The following is a 6,000-nucleotide window of genomic DNA, read 5'->3' as shown; positions in this document are numbered from 1 at the left end:
GAGAGGAAAAAAAGGGAGGGGGAGGGAGAAAAATTGGTGGGAAGCAGAGAGAGAGAGAGAGAGAGAGAGAGAGAGAGAGAGAGAGAGAGAGAGAGAGAGAGAGAGAGAGAGAGAGAGAGAGAGAGAGAGAGAGAGAGAGAGAGAGGAGAAAGCGAGCGCTAGCCAGCCAGCCAGCCAGTGTTTCCTAGCTAGAGAGGTACCCTTTGTCTGACAAACCCTGAAAAGGAAGCCTCTTGCAGCAGCAGCCCAGTACTTCCCACCTCCAAGGGTCTGCCTAGCTGCTAGGTGGAGCCCGCGCCGCGGAGCCCGCGCGGGACTCCAGATCCGGGTTTTGCCGACCGCCCCCTTTCCCTGGCTCGGGCCCCCCTCCCGGACTCACGGAGCTCTCGCCCGTGGCCCGCGGGTGGCTCTTTCTGGCCTCGGTTGCTTCGGCCGCCGAGCGCAGGCTGCACGCCCGCGCTCCGACCGACTGTCAGCGCGCCGCCGCTCCGCCTGCTCGCTGGGCATCTCTCGCTCCAGTTCCCCGGAGCGGGGATGCGGATGCTGCGGCCGGTCGGGGAGGAGGAGGGCGCCGCCGCCGCTGCTGGCGTTTCCCGGACTGCTGGTTGCCTGGGCTCCCGCAGCTGCCGCCGCCGCCGCCGCCTGTGACTCGCCCCCTCCCCTTTCTTTCTTTCTTTCCTTTGTATTTATTTTTCCCCCCTTCCTCCGGGGAAGAGGGGCGTTGAGCGCGCGCGCGGGAGCTGCACGCAGCTCTGCTTCTGGCAGGAGCTCGCTCGGGTGTGTGCGCGCGTGTGTGTGCGTGTCCGGAGAGCGCCCGAGCCCCCGCTCGCTTTGGGGGGAGTCGAAGAAGAACCGAGGACAAGGAGGAGGAAGAGGAAGAGACGGAGGCGGTGGCTCGGAACCCGGGCCGCGCGATGAAGCTCCCACATGCCCGCAGCTGCCCGGTTCCACCGGCGAGCTAATCAGCCACCTCCCGGGCTCGGGGCTCGCCAGCCCCGGGGGACGCAGCCCTCGGCGGCCCGGCGCCCGCTCTGCCCGCGCGTCCCCGCCGTGCTCCGGGGAAGGAGTTTGCGTGGCTTCGACTCTGGCTCTGGCTCTGACTCTGGCTTTCGGCGCGGGCTGCGGGCGCTCGAGCAGACCCTGGGTTGGGAGAGAACCTCGCCGGGAGGAGGAGGGAGAAGAGGAGGAGGAAGAGGAGGAGGAGGAGGGCTCGGCGGAGCCACCCCTGGCCCTCACGGCTCCCCCTACCTATCCCCCAAGTCCCGCTCTGAGGCGGAAAGGGGAGGACGGGGAAGAAGAAGAAGAAAAAGACCGAGCCGGGGGGTGGGGTGGATGCACCGGGTATAAAGACCGGCTGGGGGGGGGATGGTGGAAGATTTTTGGTCTCGGCAGCGTCTTTGCTTAAGCGGCGGCGGCCACAGCAATTGCGAGTGGAGGAGAAGCAGCCCCAGCTATGACTGTCGCATGTTAATCGCTGCCGCTCGGGTCCCTGGGCTGCTGCTGCTGCTGCTGCTGCTGCTGCTGCTGCTAGAGACCCAGCCTCACTTCGAAGTTGTGCAACTGTGGACTGGGAGAGACATTTGAACCCTGGTTTGTTTTTTCCAATATTATTATTATTTTTTATTTTTGTTTCCTGTTGGCCCCGCTCTGGTCCCCTTGGAGCGGGTGAAGCGAGGAAACCTAAAGCCAGAGAAGCATTGGGGGAAGGTTTCTATCTCTCCCCCCTCCCCACCTCCCGCCCCGCGCCCCTTCCACCCCACACCTTCCTCTTTCCCTATGGCTGTGTAAGCTGAAGAAAGGGAAGACTTTGTGTTGTTTCCTTGATTGGCTTCTCCGCCCTCCGGCTGCCTGCCCTGCATTTTTGGTTCTCCTCCTCCTGTGCCGCGCGTGGTGGGGGTGTTGTCTTCGTTGGGGCTGGTCCATCGTTTTGCCCCGGGCTCCATGGCTGGATTGTGGAACATTGCACCCGCTTGCAGGTTGTTGAGCTACTGATGGGACGGACGATCGCAGGCACCGGCGGTTCCGGAAGGTAATGTATTCTTCACACTCTGGCTTGGTCGTGTTCGCCCCGCTCGGGCGCCAGCGGCGGCGGGTGGATAAGCTGAGGGCGGGGGTTGGGGGGTGCGGGGTTCACGCACCTCACCCTTCCACTCACACATTCGCCTGCACACACGCGCGCGCACACACACACACACTCACACAACTGATCGTGATGCGGGGCGGGAAGGGAGCCTCTTGGCTGGGGGGGGCGCTAGGATCTGGCCGGGGTTCGAGGTTTTCCCAGCCCTTGGCGATTTGGCGGCCGAGCGGGATGAAGGGAAGAGCGGAGCGGGCGCCTTCGCAGTCGCAAACGCCGGGGGAATAGGAACGGCTTTCACCCCGGGAATGTTCCCTCTCCCCTCTCACTCCAGTGCCATCCTCTGGTAGGGGCAGAAAGCAGCCGAAGGACGCTCCCCCCCCCCATCCCTATCCCCACTCTCCAAGCTGGGCTGAAGCCCTTGCCACTCCAGGCGGGAACGGACTGGAGGACCCACTGAGGAGCTAAGACCCGAGGTGATGGAGGATGCAGGGTGGTAAGCCCGGGCGCTGTCTTCCTTCCACGAGGTGGCCACGCTTGCCCAGGTCGCGCCCCTGAGCGCTGGAGCAGCTCAGCTCAGCCTGCACCCCTCCTGGTCGGTCCCCTTCAAGCCAGTTCGGCTTAGACCTGCGTGCCCAGGCTTTGTTAGGTTGTGGCGAGAGAAAGCTGCCTCTTTGGTGGGTGGCTTGGGGCTGAACGGTGCTGGTAGTGAGGCACTGGGCGGTGGGGAGGGTGGTGGTAAGTGAATCAGTGCGGGCTGCGGCGCCTGCCCGGGGTGGGGTGGGCAGAGCATTGGGTGGCCGGGTTACAGGTAGGAGGGTAGGCATCCTGGCGCTTCTGTCGGGAGAAGGGAAGTCTCTGGGTTGCAGCGGAGACTCAACTGCTGGTCCTAAGTCGGAGGTCGCAGGCTGAGCATGCCAGGCAGCCTGCAGCATAGGGGTGTGTGTGTGTGTGTGTGTGTGTGTGTGTGTGAGTTCGGGCCAGGGGTTAGTTGACAATGGGGTCGTCGGCCTTGTGCGTGTCTGGATGTGTGCGTTCGTGCGCCCCCCGGGATGGTAGGGAGCTCTGATCGGGGTGGGAGAGCTGACGCCAGTTGAGCTGAGGTTGTGCATGCAAATCGCCTGGGATTCGTTTAACTGGAAAATCTGGTTGAGGAGGCTGAGGGGCCCTCGGAGAGGTGGTGAAGAAGCCTCCTCTTCCTGCTCCCCCGCCGCCAGAGAAGCGCTGCTGCCCCAGATGGGTGCGACGTGTGTGAGAGTCACTGGGGCTGCACTCGACGCCTCCCAGATGGGCTGTGAGGAGGACCTCCTAGAGTAGTCCTCTCGTGCCCATTTGAAGTCATCCAGTGAAGCCCGTGTAACGTCTGGCCACTTCTCTTGCTCGGGTTGAAACGTGCGTTGCCTGTATTTATGGCTAGGGATCTAGCAGTTGGGCGAACTCTAGGCGTGCTAGCCACCTTCCCTATGTCGTGTCTCCTCCCTGCGTCTCCGTGTGTCCCTGTCTGCAGTGGTTAAGGAGCATTGTAAACAACAGTGTAAGCACCCTTGCCCCAGTCTTTTCGAGCTGAACCTGCTGGTGTCTGTGGTGTTTACTTTCCTGGGTGGAGTATAAGACTTTTTGCACCTCTCATTTTTACATCCTCCCAGGCAGCTGCTGAGGGAAGGAGGAGACAGAGGCATAGACTCTGGCAGGAAGGGAAAAAAGATGCCTTCTGTGTTGTGCTCCAAAGTAAATAGGCTGTCTGCTAATTTTAGTGTCATCATCACTAGTTAAAGAATGCCTTGAAGAGAATCTGCAAAGAAACACTTCTTTAGCGATTTTCTTTTTCAATGTGGAGAGTATCCTGTATTTTTCTCTAGGAGCGATCAGAGCTTAGCCAGATTTCCCTAATAAATTGTTCAATCTGCAGTGGCACTAACTGATCTGGAGTTCTGTTGCCTGAATTATCTGAACGAGGATTGCAAATAGTACTGCTAATTCCTTTATACTATCACCCAAAGCGGGTACCAGATCGTTTGTAAAACTGATAGGTATTTGTGTTGAAATCCCTCTTAGCATTTTTGAGTCTAATCTTTTCTTTTTAAAGTAACCAAAGAAAGGTCAAGAGCATGTAAGGATAAATATTTTTTCCCAATGTTACTTTTGCAAAGAGAACTGCTTTTAGAATGTAATAAATGATCAAACCCCTTAATTCTAGACTAAATGTTTTGGTGTATATCACAAATGGCTACAGTCTGATTAGTTTAAAAAAGTTATGTAAATCAGTATTTTTAAAAATCACTCCTCCTCCTCCTCCTCCTCCTCCTCCTCCTCCTCCTCCTCCTCCTCCTCCTCCTCCTCCTCCTCCTCCTCCTCCTCCTCCTCCTCCTCCTCCTCCTTCTCCTTCTCCTCCTCTTCCTTCTGCTCTTCCTTCTATCTTGACCTCTTGGAAAGCTTATGTTGCAGGAGAAAACTCCTGAATCAGTAATGCCTGATTTTGATTAAGTTTTTATGAGAGATTGCTAGTGGCGACCCTAATAGAGAACTTAGGTAGTTATGATTTCAGTCATGAAAATCTACCTGTCTCTGTTTCATTTGTCTTTACACTTGTAAATGTTTTTGAGGATTTGATTACTTTGCTCCCATTTTAGAAGGTCTGATCACTGTGATTCCCAATCCTTACATACTAAAAAAAAAAAAAAAAAAGATCAGATCTTTTCTTTGTTTCCTAGCAGCATGCAGTTCGAGGCAGTCATACATTCCACAGGTCCTGATGTCATTAGAGCTGTATCCGTCAGTGCATTGCACTGTCTTTAGCTGAAGGTGAATGTGGCAGTGTTTGAATGCCATTCCATAGCATTGCTTTTTCACTAAATATTCAATGACCTGCTCCATTGGACTGTACGATTGACTGGGTTACTACATACTGGGCAGGAGGAATGTTCAGGAGGAAGGGTTATATGAACAATTTGATTTTTTTTTTTCAGATAGAGATGTTAGGCTGCATCAGGCATCCCTGGGCAGAGAAGTGGTAAGCCAACCTGTGATTTGTCTGATGAGTAAAATGCTTTTGATGTTTGTTGAGGTTGAATAGAGTGATGATTCTCCTTCAAATTAAGAGCCTTTTCAAGTATATGAATGGAGGGTCTTTCAGAAGTGATTTTCTTATTAATGTTCTTGTACATCTTGCAGATTTAAATATTCCTATCCTGAGGGAATAATAGCAAGTATGGGACTTCCTGGCTCCAGCTGCTGTGTCTGGCAATGTTTCTAGTATGCAGGATAGGCAAATTGCTTTATGGACTTGATTTACCTTTGATTCCCTTTGCAAATGATACCCAAGGAAATCATAAATAGTAGATTTAAAAGATTATAAAATCATAAGGATTGAAGTCAATGAAATGATATAATACAAAAGTGTATTGTTTTTCAGATTTGATTTGGACCACTTTTAGATTTGGTTGAAACTCTCTTTGAAAAGGACTGTTAAGTAGAAGTGACAGTTACTGTTAAAAATGGGATATATGGGCTCAGAAATCAGGAAGGTACACTGATAGCAATTTTTATATTTAGGAACAAATTGTGATTTAAAGAAATGTTGTGCTGTTTTAATTTAGTACGGTCTGAATCACGATGAGAACACTGGGAATTACAGCAAGAAAATCCTTCTTTAAGTTTGGCAAATGGCTATTTTTGCCTTTGATTAGTTACATTTGCATTCCATTCAAAATATGCATTTGCTCTCTTTGAGCTGAACTCTGAAGACTGAGGCTATATTGTAACTCAGGATTTGTTTGCCCCCAAGGACATGTAAACACTGACACTACTGTTGCATTTAGGTCTTTTGCTTTTATGCAAATTCATTTGTTTAAAGAATACCATATTTTATAATAAAATAAAACAGTCAAGTGTAAGGTCCTCCAGATACTATTCCATTGTTTTCT

At 53.1% G+C, this 6,000-nt stretch overlaps 1 protein-coding gene across 23 annotated transcripts in view; it reads left to right on the top strand.

Annotated features, from left to right (window-relative positions):
* Positions 1–1,356: 1,356 nt before the first annotated feature.
* Positions 1,357–6,000, top strand: part of Adgrl3 (adhesion G protein-coupled receptor L3) — a 735,816-nt gene continuing 731,172 nt past the window's right edge. For 16 of the 23 annotated variants that reach the window (XR_011369974.1, XM_070012589.1, XM_070012578.1 and 13 more), the window contains exon 1: positions 1,358–2,029. The gene's annotated coding sequence lies outside the window, so the exon portion shown is untranslated. Of the gene's footprint in view, positions 2,030–2,402; positions 2,424–5,043; positions 5,088–6,000 lie in introns of those variants that run through there. The other 7 variants (XM_070012582.1, XM_070012583.1, XM_070012581.1 and 4 more) reach the window with 4 other exon arrangements.

Source organism: Dipodomys merriami, unplaced genomic scaffold, assembly GCF_024711535.1.
Source record: "Dipodomys merriami isolate MVZ:Mamm:240054 unplaced genomic scaffold, mDipMer1.0.p SCAF_9, whole genome shotgun sequence".
Classification (NCBI taxonomy): domain Eukaryota; kingdom Metazoa; phylum Chordata; class Mammalia; order Rodentia; family Heteromyidae; genus Dipodomys; species Dipodomys merriami.
Note: the sequence above shows the minus strand (reverse complement) of the source record. Positions and strands in the feature narration are given on the sequence as shown.